General features: G+C 46.6%; 1 protein-coding gene across 9 annotated transcripts in view; it reads left to right on the plus strand.

The window, feature by feature from the left end:
* The window catches only part of ZC3H12C (zinc finger CCCH-type containing 12C), a 65,707-nt gene that overhangs the window by 23,000 nt on the left and 22,592 nt on the right, over positions 1 to 20,115 (plus strand). The window contains exon 1 of one of the 9 annotated variants that reach the window (XM_082220411.1): positions 14,448 to 14,690. The exons of the other annotated variants lie outside the window; for them this stretch is intronic. The gene's annotated coding sequence lies outside the window, so the exon portion shown is untranslated. Of the gene's footprint in view, positions 1 to 14,447; positions 14,691 to 20,115 lie in introns of those variants that run through there. 9 annotated transcript variants of the gene reach the window in all.

The following is a 20,115-nucleotide window of genomic DNA, read 5'->3' on the forward strand; positions in this document are numbered from 1 at the left end:
ATACAGCCAACTATTCTTTCTGCAACCAAAAGCAACTTAAGAATTTTAAAATATTTTTGCCACTAGTGATTTTGTTACATAGGTAAAACTCTCAGCCTTAATTACTGTTCAGCTCTTTGGGTTTTGCAAGCTTCCGTTAGATGGGCTTGAATAAGAAGTGTGCTTTTGACTTCCTCCAACTAGAGGATGGTCGCAGAGGTGAACAGTAGTTTTGCCTCGGGGCCTGTTGATAAAAGCTGAGGTCATAGAAAATCTAGCTCCCTGCATAATACTAAAAAGGCAGTGGGGCCAGGGAGGGGAGGGGAGGGGAGGGGAGAGTATTAAGGTTTCTCCTAAGGCAATCTGCTCTGGCTATTGTGAGAAGCATAATATTGGATTAGATGTGAATGTCGCTTGTGCTGCGTTTGCAGTGCCACTTACTGAAATAATTGAAATCTACCAAGTGACACTTGGTGCTTTGCTTCTAGAGAGCAGGTTTGTGTCTTTCTCTGTGGTTTTTAAATTGTAAATTGATTTGGCGTGTCCCTCTTGTGTTAACTTTAAGATTCAGTCTTTGTCAAAAAAAAACAACAACATGCGCGCCTAATAACTTAATCTAGGCCAAAACTTGCTTGTTTAAATACCTGGCGAGGCTTTTGACTGTTTTGCATGGAAATTTGAATTTGCTGGAAGTCCATTTGGCGACTGGCTGCCCAATGTTCTCAACAGAGAATACAATTTGAATTCCTCACGCTATAAATTAAAAGCACACTGTTAAACATAAGGGTATTATCTAGAAACCATTTAACGCTGCCATATTTGTGTATAAATCAGATTAGCCCTGCTGAACTTGCTGAGACTTCCTGATCCAATCCTAAAATTGTTGCAGCAACAAAGAATCACTTAAACGGGGGTCCGTCAGCTGCTGCACCAGCAGTGTCACAAGCTGACGTCATAATATAAATGTTCTTCCTACATTGCCAATCAACTGGTGCAGCCTATAAGTAGGAACCCAAGTTGTTTATTTTCTCGTCATAACCTGCCATTATTTTTGGCATCCACTTACCCCTCCCCTTGCAGTAATAATAAAAAGAACTGTGCCCCTCTGAGTTCTCTGCAATTCAGGAGATGGGAGGGATCTCTGCCTTTATGCTAGGCTGTTGCAGGAGGGAGGCAGCAAAGCACTGCTTGTACCTTTTGCAAAAGCCCAGCCCACAGACAGAGAAACCACTCCTTTCCTTTCCGAGTTCAAGTGCAGAGAAACTGTCCACCTCTTACCCAAGTTCTCTGCAGTAAATAGCGCAAATATCTCAACTCCCTCATTCTCTAAGTGTGCAGGGAAGGGGCACTGGCCCAGGGTGCATGTGTGAATGGTGGTCACTCAAACGACTTGTAGATACACATCCTTTTAGCAGTCTTCTAACTATTCTTTGATTTGGGAGCGGGGGATATCAAGGGGCAGATAGCTTTGTAGAATGTGGGTCATGTGCGACTAAAGTTTCCACCTGGATTGTAAGCTATTTTCTATACCTACAAAACAGTTTGCTGCCTATAACTGTATTGTCAGTGTCAGGCATTTAGATGTTTTACCATGTGTGTGCCTATGTGAAAAAATAGTTCCTGATGGCTCCTTTGGTGGAAATGCATTTCTCAGATATGACTGACAAGTGCCAGTATTTATACATGTCGGATCCCCCAACATACACACACAATCTGTATCATGATTAGAGAATGAAATAGCTAGTAACTATGATAGCTAAAAATGGAGGCCCACAATCATAGGCATGGAATCTCTAGGGACAAAAAACAACCAGTGGTGATCACTGACTTAATAGCCTCCTATGTTATCTGACTGGTAGCCATTCTCAGAGATGAATGCTAGATTGAGTGGACCTTAGACTGAGTTATCAAATTCTTAGGTGGTGTATTAAAATCTTTATTATTCTTATACTTACATCCCAATGTAATTCAGGACAGAAGATGCAAGCTGATGTATATATTTTTCAGTTTCTTTGTTTTGTCTGATTGTCCCAGGAAAAACAAACAGAGGAGAATCTCTGCATATCCACTCTGCAGGCCACTTTTCCCTATGACCTGGAGTAACCTCTTGCATTTCAGCATTGTGTTTTAAATATAGCAGTGGGATAATGGCTAGACTGCTCAGTTTGCTGGATCGGAAGGCTTTGGTGCAGAACTGGAGTTTTCTTTGTTCCATCTGCTCTGTGTACTTTCTGGTAATGCCATTATACCCTGCCACCAATGTGACAAGAGACCCACATTGTTTCCTGCTTAGGTTTCTTTGTTGTCCTTGATGTTTCCAGTAGGAAATCTAGTATACTAGTTAAAACTCTTAACATGAACGCTTTTACAGCATGATTTAATAAAATTGCACTAACGTGTGTGTGTGTGTGTGTGTGTGTGTGTGTTGGCCAAAGTCCAGGATCTCTCTAGGAAGAATTTAGAAATGACTCAGAGAAAGCTATCAAGACACATCTAAATAATATAGTAGCAATATGGTTTGTTAACTTTGTCATATGCGCGAGTGTGCTGATTGTAAATCACCCACCCACATACTGCTCAGTTAAGATGTTACAGTACCCAATTGGAGAATCATGTTGTGGAGATCATGAAGCATGTGCTTTCTCTCATTCCTCCCCTTTCGTGTGAAAGTTCATTGTTGTTTCCATGGCTTGTGTTAATCTTCGTTTCCTGCAACACCTGACTCAAAATGAAACAGCGGTATGTGTTAGCTTTAGAATTTCCTCCCAATCATGGTTTGAATTGGGCTTGAAACCATACTTTTGATGCAGCCTCATTTAGCCCTTCAGTGTAGTTTGCACAGTTTAGATGTCACGGCAAAGTATAGTTTTCACGAACCATGGAGGAAGGGGAAAGGCAGGGTGCATGAGCCTGCATGCATATCTGTCAGGGTTACTTCCAGATCCTAGCTCACAGAGGATCACGCTAGCCAGCGGTTGTTGATTAAAAGTCTTTATTGAGTTACAGTCTCCATTCTTGAGCTGCTGCGTGCAACCCTACGCCTTATGCTTAGGTCGACGAAGCTCCTTCTGAGTCTCCGCCCCTTGCGCACCAACTTAATATCCTAGCCCTGCTCCACCTTTTCCGCCTGACAGTTCTCCTCTGGGTCCCTCTGCCCCCCTGGGTCTCTCCCTTCCGGGATTCTTCTGACACTGACCCCCCTGACTCCCCTGTCTCCTTGCGCCGGGCTTTAGGACCTGGCTCTCTTTCCGGGCTGCCTACTGCGCCACCTTCCTGTGCATTTGAACTTGGCGCGCGCGCCCAACCTTCCACTTTCCGTCTAACCGTCACTTCGCTCCCCGATGAAGGTGTGGCCACTCCTGACTCGTGCCCTCCCTCCTGTTGTGAGCTGCCAGCGCTAGTTCCCAGGCGCTCTTCCTCTTCCCTACTCTCTGGCGGTGACGTAGGTCCCGATCTCCAACTGCTCCCCTCTGAGTCCCCTCTGGCTCTTTCTTCCTGGGGTGTCCCCCTAGTCTCCCCCCTTGCCCTTGCCACTGGTGCTCCTCTTTGTGAATCTTCTGATTCACTGGACAGACTCGGAGATCTCGGGTCGTCGTCGTCACTCATCCTTTCTTCTGCCTCCTCCCCCTCGCTCTCTGTTTCCTCCCTTGCCCTCGCCTCTGCTCCTGAACCCCTGACATCCATCCCCCCCTCAAAGCCCCCCCTTCCCCCCTCCCCTCCCTCCGGTGCGGGAACTGGGTGCTGCAGTGTCAAAGGGACGAATGTCGGGTACAGTTCGCTTCCCGTGGCCGGCCTCCATCCGCAGACTCCCGGTTCTTCCTCCCTGCTCTCGTCAACGACGGTCACCTCTGCTTCCATCTCCGTGCCGCCGTGCTCGAGACCCTGGTTGTCCCCGAAAAAGTCCATGTCGGTCTCTCCCTCGCTTCCTTCTGTAGGCGTAGCTCGTCCTGGACCCTCCAGCCACTTCCTGCGCCACTGCTCCTCTGGTCGATCATCCCACCAATACGAGGGTTCTGAGGCAGATCCCGAGGGTGACCCCTCCGGGGAACGGGCGTCTCGTGTCGGTTCCTCATCCGAGTCGAACCCCCGGAACGTGCTGGCTGAAAGCGTGGGCGTGAAAAGCCAGTCGTCGAAAAAGTCCGCCGGCATTGGCCTATGGGGAAAGAGGGCATGAAACTCTTCCTTGAGCAGAGGTTCATCTAGAGCGTAGCCCGGCACCCAGCTGTTGGCATTGGCCGGGGTGCCCTCCTTAGCGAGAAGGTATTCTACCCCCTCTTCCCCCCATCTGGAGTCCAAAATCTCCGTGACTTCGTTGAGGCGCACCTCCTGTGCCACTCCCCGTTGCCTGGTTCCCTCTCGGAGCGGACTCGGCGCCGTGCCGGGTTCCTGAAACCTGTGCGGTGCCTTGTAGGGAGTGAGCACCGATCCGTGGAACACCGGATGCATTCTGGAACCCTCCGGAAGCGCCAGCCTAAAAGCCACCGGGTTGACCTGCTCTTCGACTTGGTAGGGCCCCAGTTGCTTATGCCCTAGTTTCTTCTTGGCCAACGACCTGGCCGGCACTGCGTGGGCTGCTAACCAGACCCAGTCTCCCACCTGGATCTCTTCGCCAACCCTTCTGTGTTTGTCTGCCTGCACCTTGTATGCGTGTTTGGCCAGCTCCAGGTGCCGCCGCAGCTGATCGTGAACCTCTTGCAACTCCGACGCGAACGCATCTGCTGTCTGCGGCTCCCCCTCCACCAGTCTTTCCAGTCCCGGGAAGGTTCTGGGGTGCCTCCCGTTGTTGGCGAAGAACGGCGTGACCCCCGTGGACACGTGCTTCGTGTTGTTGTAGGCGAACTCGGCGAGCGGCAGGTAATCCACCCACGTCGCAGGCTGTTGATTCGCATAGCATCTCAGGTACTGCTGCATGATGGCATTGACCCGCTCCGCTTGCCCGTTGGTCTGCGGGTGTCTCGCCGACGCCAGGTTGATCTTGACGTTTAGGAAGCCCATCAGCTTCTGCCAGAAGTTCGAGATGAACTGCCGCCCGCGGTCGGACAGAATAGACCGTGGCAGACCGTGAACCTTGAACACGTGGTCTATGAACAGTTTGGCGGTTTGTTCCGCCGTGGCCACCTTCGCACACGGGATGAAATGCGCCATCTTGGAGAACAAGTCCACCACCACCAGCACGGCCGTCTTGCCCCTCGAGCTGGGCAGATCCGTGACGAAGTCCAGGGCGACTCTCTCCCATGGCTCGACCGGAGTTTGCAGCGGTTCCAACAGTCCGGCCGGCGGTCTGTGCACTGGTTTGGCCCTCTGGCAGGTGTCGCACCTCGCCACGTAGTCCGCGACCTCCCCTCTCATTCCGGGCCACCAGAAATCCCTGGCGACTAATTCCACCGTCTTCTCCTTGCCAAAGTGCCCGGCAGTGGGCGCGTCGTGCAGCTGATGCAGTACCTTGGCGCGAAGTTCGTCTCCCGGCACGTAGATGGCCCCTTTGCGGATGAGCAATCCATCTCTCAGCTGGAACCCGTTGGTCGCTGCCGTGCCCCTTCGCATCTCAGCCATCTTTGCTTGCGCGAAAGAGTCATTCTGCAACGCTTGTCGCACCGCCTCCAGGTCCACTGTCGCCGCAGCGCACGCCCACACTGTTGGCGCGAAGATGTGCATGGTGGCCGCTGGCGTGGCGTCCTCCAGATACTGTGGCTTACGGGATAGCGCGTCCGCCATGATGTTGGTGTTCCCCGGGACATACTCTATTCGGAAGTCGAAATTCGCAAAGAACTCAGCCCAACGTATCTGCCTCTGGTTCAGGAACTGTGCCGTGCGCCAGTGCTCCAGATTCTTGTGGTCCGTGCAGACCTGCACCGTGTGCTTGGCTCCAATCAGGAAGTGCCTCCATGCTTTGAACGCTGCATGAATAGCCAGCAACTCCCTGTCCCAGATGGTGTAATTCTGTTCGGACTTGCTGAGCTTCCTGGAGTAAAACGCTCCGGGCCTCCAAACCCCCTGCGGGTCCTTCTGCAGCAGGACTGCTCCGACGGCCCTGTCCGAGGCGTCTGTTTCAACTCTCATCGGCCTGCTAGGATCGACATGAAGCAGCTGTTCCTCCGAGGCGAAAAGACGCTTGAGTGCCTGAAAGGACTGCTCCGCCTGCGCTGTCCAGATGAACTTCTTTTTCTTGGAACTGAGCGTGTCTGTAATGGCTGCAGTCTGCATAGCGAAGCCTTTGATGAACTTGCGATAGAAGTTCGCGAAGCCGACAAATCGTTGGACCTCCTTCCGGTTGCGTGGGCTTTTCCAATCCAACACCGCTCGAACCTTGGCGCTGTCCATGGCGAGCCCCTTGTCAGACAACCTGTATCCCAGGAAATCCACCTCCGTCACGTCGAATTGGCACTTCTCCAGCTTGGCGTAAAGCCTATGTTGCTGGAGCCTGCTCAGCACTTCCCTGACGTGTCTGTCATGCTCCTGCTGCGATTCCGAAAAGATCAGGATGTCATCCAAGAAACAGACGCACGTCTTGTAGAGGAGCCCCGCCAACACGTGATGCATGAAAGCTTGAAAAACGTGGGAGCCATTTTGCAATCCAAAAGGCATAACTCTATATTCGTAGGTGCCCAGGGGTGTGAACATGGCTGTCTTCCACTCATCTCCTTCCCGCATGCGAATCAGGTTGTACGCCCCTCGCAGGTCCAACTTGGTGAACACGCTGCCCTTGCGTACTTTCGCGAGGAGGTCGTCGATTCGGGGCATGGGGAAGTCCGACGGCTTGGTGACACTGTTCAAAATGCGGTAGTCCACCACGAGCCTTTTCTGGGGCGTGTCTCGCTTCTTCACAAAGAATACAGGACTGCCCCCCGCTGCCTGGGACTCTCGGATGAAACCGCGTTTCAAATTATGATCAATGAACTCCTTGAGTTCCTGCAGTTCGTCTTCAGCTTCCCTTTGGGCAGCACCGCCCCCGGCAGCAGGTCAATCTTGCAGTCATATGGTCTGTGGGGGGGTAGCTTGTCTGCCTCCTTCTCGCAGAAAACCTCCAAAAATTCTGCGTACTTGTGGGGAATCGCTTGCAGCGTGCCGAGCAGCAGCTGTGACTCCTCTTGCTCCCCTTCTTGCTGGGGCATGATGCAGTGTTCAGCACAAAAGGAAGAACCGAAGGTCAGCTGCCTCTGGTACCAAGCCAGCGTCGGGCTGTGCCTGTCCAGCCAACTCATGCCCAATACAATAGGCGTGTCTGAGAGTTGAGTGACGTTGAAGCTGATAATCTCCTTGTGATTTCCAAGCCGCAGCACCATAGGTGGCGTCTGCTTCACCACTTGCCCCCCTAACAGCTCCCTGCCATCCACCGTGACAACCTGCAGTGGCAGCGCGGCAGGCAGCAACTGTATAGCGTGCCGGTCGACAAAGTCCTGCCCTATGAAGTCTGCATTGCTTCCCGAGTCGACGGTGATTGGCACGTCCATGGTGATTCCATTGGGTAGCTGGAGCGATGCGGTGAGCCTCACTACTGGCTTGGGCGGGAGGGGGTCCATGGGCGGTAAAATCTCTGGGGACTGCTTCACTGACACGTCTGGCTGGGCCCCAGTGCCTCCTCTTCCAGCCAGACATCGTCGTTTCCCTGCTGTGGTTCTCCTTGCTGCGTTGCTGCAGTCACCATTGCTGAGGCTGCAGTGTGCTTGTGGAGCCTCCGGGGACACTCTTTCGCCAAATGGCCTGGATCCTCGCAGATGTAACACTTCCTGTTCCCTCTAGGAGGCTTCGCTTTCACTGCTGCCGGTGCTAGGGCTCTGGCTGCTGACTGAGCCCTTGCACTCCCAACCTCCATCGGTTCCACCCCTCCCCCTGTTGGGGGCGTGGATTGCGCACGCGCTGCTTCTCTGGGAAGGAAGGAGGAGCCCCTGGCTGGTTCGCGCCCGCTGCGCCCTTCGTCCCTGCTCCACGGACGTTCTTCCAGCCGCACTCCCACCGCCAGCGCCCTCTGAACGATCTCCTGCGTGGTCCGGGGTCTCTCCCCCCTCGCAATCTCATCTTTCACCGAGCTGTTCAAGCCCTCCCAAAAAAGGTCTCTGACGGGAGCCGAATCTCTGTCCCATTCCAGGGCACTGACCAAAGCGAAAAAGCGGGCATGATATTGCCGTACGCTGGCCCTCCCTTGTCTTAGTCCGTGCACCTCCCTTCGGGCAAGATCCACGTCAATGCTTGATAAAAAACAGCCATCCATCGCTTTAATAAAGGCGTCCGCATTTTGGAGCGCAGGATCCTTATCTCTCCACAAATTGCGCAGCCATGCTTTAGCGTCTCCATGCAAATGGGACATGATGAACCCCACTTTCTCTTGTTCATCTCTAAAGTCTTTGTGCAGTAGTTGTAGTGCACACATTACGTCTGCTCTAAAATTGGGGTACTGTTGCAAATTCCCATCGAAGTGCGAGACCAGACTGCCTGTGCGTCTCCCCAACCCAATCCCCTCTGATTTGGGTGTCTGTTGCCCCTGCTTCGTAAGCACGTCCAACCTGACCTGGAGATCCCTGTAGGCGGCCGCTGCGTCCTCCTCTCTCTTCCTGGACGCCACCGCCTCGGCAGTCAGTCGTGAAACCGCGTCTCTGAGTTCCGTTATTTGCTGTTCGGCCGTCATATTGTCTACCGTTCGTGAGCTTTCTTGTAGGCACCCGCTTTCCCTCCTCTCCGCGAGGTCGTGGATGTCCACAATTTGAAGAGAAGGAGCTTACTGTCAGGGTTACTTCCAGATCCTAGCTCACAGAGGATCACGCTAGCCAGCGGTTGTTGATTAAAAGTCTTTATTGAGTTACAGTCTCCATTCTTGAGCTGCTGCGTGCAACCCTACGCCTTATGCTTAGGTCGGCGAAGCTCCTTCTGAGTCTCCGCCCCTTGCGCACCAACTTAATATCCTAGCCCTGCTCCACCTTTTCCGCCTGACAGTTCTCCTCTGGGTCCCTCTGCCCCCCTGGGTCTCTCCCTTCCGGGATTCTTCTGACGCTGACCCCCCTGACTCCCCTGTCTCCTTGCGCCGGGCTTTAGGACCTGGCTCTCTTTCCGGGCTGCCTACTGCGCCACCTTCCTGTGCATTTGAACTTGGCGCGCGCGCCCAACCTTCCACTTTCCGTCTAACCGTCACTTCGCTCCCCGATGAAGGTGTGGCCACTCCTGACTCGTACCCTCCCTCCTGTTGTGAGCTGCCAGCGCTAGTTCCCAGGCGCTCTTCCTCTTCCCTACTCTCTGGCGGTGACGTAGGTCCCGATCTCCAACTGCTCCCCTCTGAGTCCCCTCTGGCTCTTTCTTCCTGGGGTGTCCCCCTAGTCTCCCCCCTTGCCCTTGCCACTGGTGCTCCTCTTTGTGAATCTTCTGATTCACTGGACAGACTCGGAGATCTCGGGTCGTCGTCGTCACTCATCCTTTCTTCTGCCTCCTCCCCCTCGCTCTCTGTTTCCTCCCTTGCCCTCGCCTCTGCTCCTGAACCCCTGACAATATCTGTAATCTCCAGCCTATAGTTGCAAGATTTTATATTGCTTTGCACAAAATGAGCCACTGGCTGAAACGTTCCGAATTTGATCCAGCATGGCATTACATACCCAAAGGCAATAAACATTTTGAACTATGAACTGCTTCTTTCCTTCTGATTTCCTCAATTTGCAATTCCTGGGATCTTGAAGAGCTGGGACTGAAATCCCGTTTGGAAGTTTGGGCTCATCTTGTAATGGGCTTATACCATCCAACCATTTAGTTAATTGACAAAGGGAGTGGAACAAGCAATTGGAGGCATGACTGAGATCTTATAAGCCTCACCAATCAAGGCCAGCAGTCACCAGAGCAGGATCAAGCATGTCCATTGCTGAATGGGAAATACAGTTTCCAGTGCAGCCTTGTGTTCAGGGAATTGGAGAGGGACCATAGCTTAGTGGTAGGGTGCATACTTCGCAGGCATACGGTCCCAGATTCAGTCCCCACCATCTTTAGTTAAAAAGGTCATTGATTAGCCTGTGGCACAAAAGACACTAATGAGAGTCACTGTATGGCAACAGTGGGTTAGGTCACTGGTCTTCAGCCTTGATCCAAGGTGGGTCTCCAAAGTCATGTTTGGGTTAAGAGTGGGTTCTGGGTCTGAAAAGTTAGAAGTTTACTGTTCCAGGCAGAAAATTGGTCTGCAAAGCTACTGTTACTATCCAGTCATTTCTGCCTCTCATAAAGTAAATTTGCTTGGGGTAGGATGGGCAGGAAGGCAGAGGGTGAAATCTCCTGGGCCTTTGTCTCTCTGGGCTTTTAAAGAGCCCTAAACAGACCCTGAGTTGCTGTTTGTTTGTTTGGAAAGTAATGCTAATTAGAAGGTAAATCAAGGGGAGCTCATCACTAGAATAATCTTGTGAACTATGGATATTCAGGGATAGATTTTTTTAGAATGAAGCATTTGGAATCCTGTAACTGAAGTGCTTTTAGAGCCACCACCACTCCAGTAGTTATTAGAGTTGCATGACAAACATTTCCAGTAACTTAAATCAAGCATAAATAAATAAAGCTATATTTTATTTTATTTTTGTAAAAGGTACATAATCTCTGCAAAATGCTGTTTACAAAAGTCCTGTGGCATCTTAAAGATGCATATATTTATTGTCACATTAAGATGCAGTGGTCTAGAGCCCAATCTGTAAGATGCAGTGAATCAGATATGCACACGTGTGGAATAATAGTAAAAGGAATGATTTCTGTGCATGATTAACTTTGTATTCAATCTATACAATACTGTTAGCCTAGTCTCCGGAACAGGGATGAATGTGTGTAAATATATTTCATTGAGTCTTTAAGTATACTCCCAGAGGTAGTGTGTATATATATATATATAAATGCAATCTAATTTTATTTTATTTTTAAAAGTATGCTCCCAGATGTCTTTGCAGTTGACAAGATTTATTCATTATATTTCTGTCAAGCCTTTTCTTCGAGGAGCTCAAGATGGTTCTCCCCCCTCCCCATTTTATCTTCAACCCTGGAAGATGGTGAGGGGCCCAAGGTCACCAGTGTGATTCAGAGCTGAGCAAGGATTCGAACCCGCTCTCGCAGGTCCTAGTTTGACATTCTAACCACTATGCTTGTCTGTCAGCCTTTCCACCACTCCAAAGTAAGCAGTTCATCAATTTTATGTTGTTTTAAGTACGGTACTTCTTCCCTCGCTCCCCTTGAATATAATTCCCAGGGTGGTTTTCAAAAATTTAAACACCACAAAATATAGGCACCAGAATAACAATGGCCCAGATTCAACTGACCCAGCGCACTAGCAGAGGGCAGTGTAAGAGCTTCTGCTAGCACAGTAGGGCTTCCCCCACGCAGCCCCCGCCAAGCACCCACAGCTCCCTCAAATTCATAGAATTGGAAGGGACCCTGGAAGTCATCTAGTCCAACCCTCTGCAATACAGGGATCTCAGCTAGATCATGCATGACAGATGGCCACCCAACCTCTGCTTAAAAACTCCCAAGAAAGCAGAGTCCACAACCTCCCAAAAGAGACTGTTCCACAGTTGAACAGCTCTTACTGTCAGAAAGTTCTTCCTGATGTTTAGTCGGGATCTGATTTCTTGTAACTTGAATCCGTTGGTTCAAGTCCAAGAGAAAACAAGTTTGCTTCATCCTCAGTGTGACAGCCCTTCAGTTTAGGGAGATGACTATCATCTCTTTCCTCAGTCTTCAGGGGGTTGGACTCGATGGCCCTTGTGGTCTCTTCCAACTCTATGATTCTATGATTCTTCTCTTTTCCAGGCTAAACATACCCAGCTCCTTCATCTGTTCCTCTTGAGGCTTGGTTTCCAGACCCTTGATCATCTTGGTTGCCCTCCTCTGCACTCATTCCAGCTTGTCAATATCCTTCTTAAATTGTGGTGCCCAGAACTGGACACAGTATTCAAGGTGTGGTCTGACCAAGGCAGAATAGAGTGGTACTATTACTTCCCTTTATCTGGACACAATGCAGATAGAATGCAGCCTAGAATAGCATTAGCTTCTTTTACTGCTGCACCACACTGTTGAATCATGTTAAGCTTGTTGTCTACTAAGGCCCCTAGATCCTTTTCACATGTACCATTGGCAATCCAGGTGGCCCCCATCTTATATTTGTGCATCTGGTTCTTCCTTCCTTAGTGTAGAACCTTACATTTGTACCCACTGAAATAAATTTTGTTAGTTTTGGCCCAATCTCTTAAGGATATATTGGATCCTGATTCAGTCTTCTGTGGCATTGGCTACCCCTCCCTGTTTGGTGTCATCTGCAAATTTGATGAGCATCCCCTCAATTCCTGCATCCAAGTCTTTTGTAAAGATGTTGAACAACAATGAGCCCGGGAAAGAACCCTGTGATACCCTAAGAAGCAGAATTGCTTGCAGTAATGGAACCAGCAAAAGACCATGATATTGAATTCCTCCCAATAACTGGATATGCTGCATTTTCTCAGGTGCAAAACACATTTCCTTTAGTTTCTAAGAGCACTGTTGAACTGTTCTGTTGTTCACATGCTGCACACATGGAGAGGTGCGCAGCCCTATGAAAAGCAACTAGAAACAGCTACACCAGAACAGTGATTCTGCTAGGACAAAGTTTTTGCAGCTAGGTAAAACAGACTGGGATCCCTCATTTCACCTACAGATGTTTTTAATACGCTTAACATTATCCAATACCAGTAACTGAGGTAGTCTAAATACCACAGCAGGGACTGATTAGCTTTTTCAGATCACTGCCTTTATTTGCTGTTTGCAAAGAAGCTTAATCCAGTGCTGGCGACCAGGCTTCCTGCTGTGGTTTGAGGTAGTATTCTCTTATTCTTTGTATCCATAGTGGCAGAAATTAGAGAGGGGGACTCCTGCTCCTGATTGAAAACCTCAAAATAGTGAATGACAGTCTCAGGATCTGGGCAATTTTCTTTTCCTGGATCATTTAAAATATATTGGTTGGTTAGTTAGTTAGTTGTGAATTTGTTCACTGCCACCACTGCTACCAGAGAGAGTACATACAGCAGTGCCTATAGAATGGATTCTGAAGTTTAAGATCTATAACTGTGAAGAAATGGAAGAGTTGCATATATTACATTGCATTGTATATGCAATAATTCATATTTTTATTTTGAATTTTTTATGATTTAACATTTAACTGATTTTAATGAACCGGACCTCACAGTAAAAAAAATATCATTTTATCTTTCAGTTAAGCACCAATCATTATTTTTCTGTTGATCTCCTATGCCTGCAGGAATAAGCAAAAGGTTATTTACAATTTTCAGAATTCATATCTCTGTAGCATAGTGTCTTCTTAAATCCTATGCAGGAGGGTAAACTACAAGGTTCTTTAGAACAAAACTCCCCTTGAAGGAGTTGCTGTACTTGTCATTGCCCTTGTCATTCACACGTTCTGAATGTCAAAAATGAGTAGACGGTCACATCAAAACAGCATGTTGAATTTTGACTGTTATTTCTCTTACAGGCAGAGAGGATTTTAACCAACTGTGCCCTTCCATTTACGAACGGTACTTCTGTCATCAAAGGCGGGGGTAATTTTTGCAAATTCCCACTTCTCCTCGCAGCCCCCTGTGCAAGCCCTCCATCTTTTCCATAAGGTTTGGGGACCCATGGGAGGTGGTGAGGGGAAGAGGGAATAAGCAAAAAATTGCCTCTTTCCTCCTTCCACTGTCTGAAACCTCCACTGGATCAAATTGGAGGAGACACTGTTGGATAAAACCCATTAAATGTTATGAAGCCCACTAAGCAAACTCACTGTAGTATTATCTCCCCCTCCTCGAATATTTCTTTATTTCCACATGCTGTTAGAAATTTCCCAACATAGAGACTGCAAAAAGTGGCGCTTGCTTTTCATGTTTGTCAGCTCCTGGTTCCATTGCTACTCAGATGCACCTAGCCCCTTGTGCGTTGCAGTTATGTAGGTTTTTCAAGAAACCACAGAAACAAATGCTTCAGGAAATCGAACACTAATTCCGCACATAAATACTCTGAGTGCTTTTCCCACTGCCTGTTTGAGTTTACTTTTACTTTTTTACTTTTTCTTTTTTAAGCCGGAGAAGAATGCAGGTATAATTGTGCCGCTGTTCTGGGTACTGTTGCGCTCCCCCTTCCCCTGCCCCCAATAATAGAAGCGAAATGTCCTTTATGATCGGCGTGGGCTGTGTTTTTTGTTTTGAGCTCTTCTAGTCGAACCTTGCAACTTTTACTATATAAAAAATAATTCCCTTTCTTTGTTTCGTGAATTAGAAACAATGAGGAAAAGCTGAAGTCTGCCCAGGCCAGGTGTTTCTTGTTGGCAGCCTGCTCCCTAATGACTCTGCCTCTCATTCAGCAGCTGCCTGCTAGTCTCTTTTGTATGGCCTATTGTTGCTGCACACCCCTCGTTAATACACATGCTGCCCGGGGCAGACCCTGAGAATGACATCAACTTGCTTCTCTTAGAAACCTACAAACCTGACGCAGGGTGGGGAGGCTTTTCCTTGCATCTGCCTGGCCAACTAATTGTCAGCCTTTCCTGGCCTCCGATTGGTTCCTGTTCTGCTCGGTAATAGGTTAAGCAACGACATTGCTATTCCATCTGGTCAACCATTCATTGTTCTGCTTGCCTGCCTGGAAGTTTGCAGCTGAAATCGTGTTAAGGAGTTGCTTCTGGACCTGCTGCAAAATAATAATAATTGCCCGCCTCAATATCTCTGTACTTTCCAGTTAACGTAAGTATTTGGACTTGTCTTTGCCAGGGATTAAACGCTTTTACTCCTTTTGACCCATCAGTATGTTCCTAAATAAAAGAAGCATAATATGTGTAAGGGATTTTTTTTGGGGGGGGGGAGCTGTAAAAGCTGCAATCCCCCCCTTCAAAAAAATTGGCATTTAAAAATGTGTTATTTTAAATCTCATTCATTCAAGTGAAGAAATGTAAGAGAAATAAGAGTGACACTACCAGAAGCTTGTACATAGCTAATGGACAATAAAAAAAATTCATTAGAAGTGAATTTGATTATTTTTTTGGTAGCATTTTGCTGACTTGATAAACGTTATCCTTAGTAAAAATGAGCAGCTGGAAGAACACCAGTTAACTGTGTTGAAAGGATGGTTTTGTGATAAATTAACCTTCATGTGACAACGTAAATTATTTTATGGTCAAAGAATTTAGTCCAGCTTCATGAAGGTGCAGGGAGGATGTAGAGTATGTGTAAGTGTCATATATATATATAGTGTGTGTGTGTGTGTTGATTTTTTTCTGGTGGTTTTGATTTGCTGTTCAGCCTGTTTTATATTTTGGGCTCAGATACTAGGCTGAAGAACACTTTTAACACTTTAATCTTTGAGCCAATGCCAGAGTTCCTCGGGGGGGGGGGGGAGAGATATCTTTCTGGGAGGGGACACCTGAAAGGGTTAAAAAGAGTTTGCATTTCTACCAAATGCCCTATTGTGTGAACATATGCATAAGTCTATTGAAAGTTTTCAGAAGATGGGCAGGCCACCAGTTGCTGGTCTCCTGCAGTTCCAGTAGACATCTGTTGCCCTAGAGCATTAACCAATCTGTTCAACGGGACATCCTTCCTTTGTTAGAGTGAGGGCTGTTGTCTGCATCACTCTCTGAAATACAATGGTAATTAAATACATAAAGTCCTGCAGCAGATATTTATTACATATTTATTATTTTGATTTGCATTGTTACAATGTCTTGGCTATTTTAATAATGCATAACCTGAGCGATCCCTCCTTTCCCCAGCAAAACATGTCATTTAAAGTATACTAATATTCTTAGCGTTGTTGATTAGTGGGAACATTTACTACTGAAAAGCAATAGACAAGCCAGGCTGTTATGGCACATATATCCATGAACTTACTTGATGTTGTTACTTTCCAACATACTGATTAGCACTTGCCTTTCTTGACTCAAGAGGCAAAAATGTAAATAAAACCTGGTAACTGGGCTTAAATTTTAAGTAATCATTTTAGTGCACATCCCTGTGAATTCAAGTCAGGATTTCAGTTTATCCCAATAAGGCCACTTTCAAGACATGACTGGACAAGTGCTCCCCCTCTTTTCAGTATATGGGCAATTGACCCCACTGCATTCATTTGTGACTTAAGGCAATGTACATACATATATATCACAGAATGCATCAGAAATTGTTTCCAAAGACTAACATCTTATGGATGTGCAGCTGCAAATTTCTGGTGTAAAGTTACAGCTGCAGATTTCTTGGAAGAGATAAAATACACAGCTGTGGAATAGAGATGTACCAGTGGGATTGCTGTTTGGGAAATAGAAGCCATGGCATCATTAAGTTTTATTTGCAGTGGACTCTCAATAGATAACTACCTTAAGGCTATAATACTTAGCACTTGCTAGTAAATCCCATTGAAATCAGTGGAGCATACTTCTGAGTAAACATGTGCAGGCTTCTGCTGCACAAAAAGGGGTTATTAATGTCTGAATAAAGTGCTATGCTTTTCTATTTGTGTTGGTTTGTTAGCTGTTAATCAGAACTTATCTCCTCAAAAAAATGTTCCGAAGTGTCTGAGTACAAGCATGTTGTCCATTATATTTCCTTAAGTTCTGTTGTCAAATGTGTTACTAGTATGACTTTGAGGTATATTAAGCGTACAGTTGCACATTAATTATAAAAAGCCCTCTTTGTAATGCCTGGGTGGAGATATATGACTTGTATGCAATGGCTGAATTTGAAAATGCCATGCTCTTTCCTCATTTAGTAGCCATTTCACATTGTCTTAGAAAGTTTCCGAATGCTGAAAATTCCAGTGAAAGTTTATTTCTAAAATAGGCTTCCTTTTCTGGTCCGCATCTCTTAACTGACTTTACTCTGGATCAGATGAAAAATGCTTACACCTTAAATGGGTTGCAATGGAAACCAATGGTAGTTGCTTCCAGGTAATGTTTTTTTCAGTGCCCAGGAAGCATTTTGCAGCGCATGGGTTTGGCGAGTGAGCCATTATCTCAGTGTATTACTATTGCGATACATGAGCCAACCTAAACTTTTTTCCAGCCAATCTTAAAAGTGTTGCCCATTAAATATACTTCCTCCAGTCAGAGCAGATTGCAGGGTTTATGGAACAATGATGTCGGAGCTTCCAGATTGGTTTGGCAGCTGCATTGTTCTCCGAGGGTATACCAGACGCACTTAAGTCCCCGTCTTTTTTTTGTAGGCTTTGTTCATACCAAATTATTCTTGCACTCTGCTAGCATTCATGATGGCTTGTTAAAGGAGTGCATCCTAGCAACGAAAGGCTGGTTGCTTAGCAACATAGCTTTCCATAGGTTTTTCTTGTTTAAGATACTTTTTGGTGGTAGTTTTATGAAGGCCGCCAAAGTGTGGGTTTTGAACTGTATTCTTTCATTAGGATACTGTTGTGATTTGTTAGTGGCGATGGGGCTACGAGTGAATTGCAGCAGTTAGTAAATCACAACGTTGTTCAGCTCGGCTTCCTGAATTCACCATGTATTTGTACTGCAGCACTGTCTGAATGAACATGGAGATCGTTATTTTTATAAAATCAAGCCTGTTAGGGCTTACTAACATTGATACTGTATCTTCTTAACAGGTATTACTGCAGTTGTGCATCCATTAAACAAAATTAAGAATTCCAAGAAAATGGAAAAAAGTTATTTTTGTAAGATTAAAACAGATTGGACAGTAAAAATGCTTTTGTCTTTTTAAATGAGAAACTGTATATTTAGGATGGAAAACTTTGCTTTATTAACCACCATGATGCAGCTTTTAGAACTAATTTTTAAAAGCTAGTGAGAAGCACCTATGATTTTGAGAGGAGAGGGGACAAAGAAATATTGGGGGTAAAAATGAATTCTGAAATGAGAACAAATTGTGCATCTTGTTAACTTTAACCAAATCAATATTTTAATTATAACTGTTTGGATCCCCCCTTTAAAAAATCCTCTAAATTACATAGATTGTGAGTCCTTTGGGGACAGAAATGTATGGTGGTTTAAAAATTACTGTTACCCATCCTGAGTTTTCAGAAGATGGGCTATACCTTTAAAAATATGTCATCCTTTGGAACTCATTTTTAGACAGCAATTTCCTAACTTTGTGTTATGATAATAAAAATATATTTCTTCTCTATTATTGGCCTCAATCCACAGGCTGTTGTATGTGAAGATTTCCTGTGCCAAACAGATGGTAGGTACTATCAAGCAAGGAAGTGTTAGTCACCTGTTGAGGAGAGAGGGAGTTCCTGGAATAAGTACTGTTGCCCTTGCTCTCTCACTCAGTCACACTATATATATATATATATATATATATATGCAGTTTTTGGTGTCTTCGGGTGTCTTCCCGTGTAAGAGTCGGGGTGTCTGTGCGACGTTTCGACGAGGTCTCACTCGTCATCTTCAGGCTGGTGCTTTCGGCTTCTTGTTACTGGAACAGAGCAGAATCTGGTGTTTGAGTTCCTATAAATACTGTTGAGGGGTGTGGTGTATAGCCTCCAACGTTCTGGGCAGAGAGGAAGTTCCTAGATTAGTGTGCCTTTTCTTCTTTTGTTCCTTAATTACTTGAGGGATATCTTGAGTGATTTCATGAGTGATATTCTGAATACCACTGGGTGGGTCATTAAGTGTAGATTAGTTGCTAAAGCTTTCGTGTCTTGACCTCTTGAGCTTGTGAAGAGTTTTTCTGAGAAGATGGCTGTGCTGCATTTAGTTGTGTTCTGGCTTGGCTTCGTGTATAGGGGCGAGCTGTGGTTTTGTGCTTTGTGCCAGCCAGATCTGTGTAGGGATTGCAGGGGGGTGCAGCATCCGGAGGTGCCACTATAGTTTGGCTACTGGATGGAGTCTGTAATATGTCTGTGGAGAGGGTCTGGGTTTGGGTCTGGTGTGGTTGATTGGTGACGGCGTTCTGTGTGCCTCTGGTTCTGGTGTCGGTTTTTGTGGGGAGGGCTAATTTCCAGATGTCTGGCAGGCGGGACGTGTCGTCACGCTTGTTCATGTTGTGAGGGTGTTTCTCTATCTCGATGGCTTCCATGATTATTCTCTTGTGGTGATGTTCCATGTTAAAGAGCAATTTGGAATCTGCAAAATTAATTTCGTGTCCTGTTTCTTTCATGTGTTGGAAAAGAGAGGAATGCTTTAGACAAGTCAGAACACAAACCCAAACTTTGGCTCAGATATGTTGACGACACCTTTGTAATTTGGCCACACGGGAAAGAAAAACTAGATAGCTTCCTCACACATCTCAACAGCCTACACCCCAAAATACAATTCACTATGGAAATAGAAGACAACAACCAACTCCCCTTTCTTGACGTCCTAATCTACAAAAAACCTGATGGCTCCCTAGGACACACTATCTACCGGAAAAAAACACACACCAACCGCTACTTACATGCACAATCACACCACCACCCTGCACAAATAAACTCCGTAGCCAAGACTCTCATCTCCAGAACCAAACGCCTGGCTGACAAAGACCACTTGACAACTGAGTTACAGAATCTCTCAAATGTGTTAATCGCCAATGGATACCAGAAAAACAGGGTTACGAAGCTAATCCAAAAAGAAACACCCCCCAAAAACCAAGACACAGAAGAAAACAATGGCATGGCCCTCCTTCCTTATATCAAGGGCACTACAGACAAAATCAGCAAAATCCTCCATAAACACAATATCAAAACAGCCTTCTGCACCAACCAAAAAATAGCCAATATCCTCAGAAACCCAAAAGACAAAATCCAGCTGGAAAACCAAGGGGTCTATGAAATACCCTGCAAAGTCTGCCCAGCCACGTACATTGGACAAACAAACAGACGAATAAATGCACGTATCGCAGAACACAAGAATGCCGTCAAAAAAGAAGAAAAAACTTCCTCTCTTTTCCAACACATGAAAGAAACAGGACACGAAATTAATTTTGCAGATTCCAAATTGCTCTTTAACATGGAACATCACCACAAGAGAATAATCATGGAAGCCATCGAGATAGAGAAACACCCTCACAACATGAACAAGCGTGACGACACGTCCCGCCTGCCAGACATCTGGAAATTAGCCCTCCCCACAAAAACCGACACCAGAACCAGAGGCACACAGAACGCCGTCACCAATCAACCACACCAGACCCAAACCCAGACCCTCTCCACAGACATATTACA

This window comes from Podarcis vaucheri, assembly GCF_965113315.1.
Source record: "Podarcis vaucheri genome assembly, chromosome: 4".
Classification (NCBI taxonomy): domain Eukaryota; kingdom Metazoa; phylum Chordata; class Lepidosauria; order Squamata; family Lacertidae; genus Podarcis; species Podarcis vaucheri.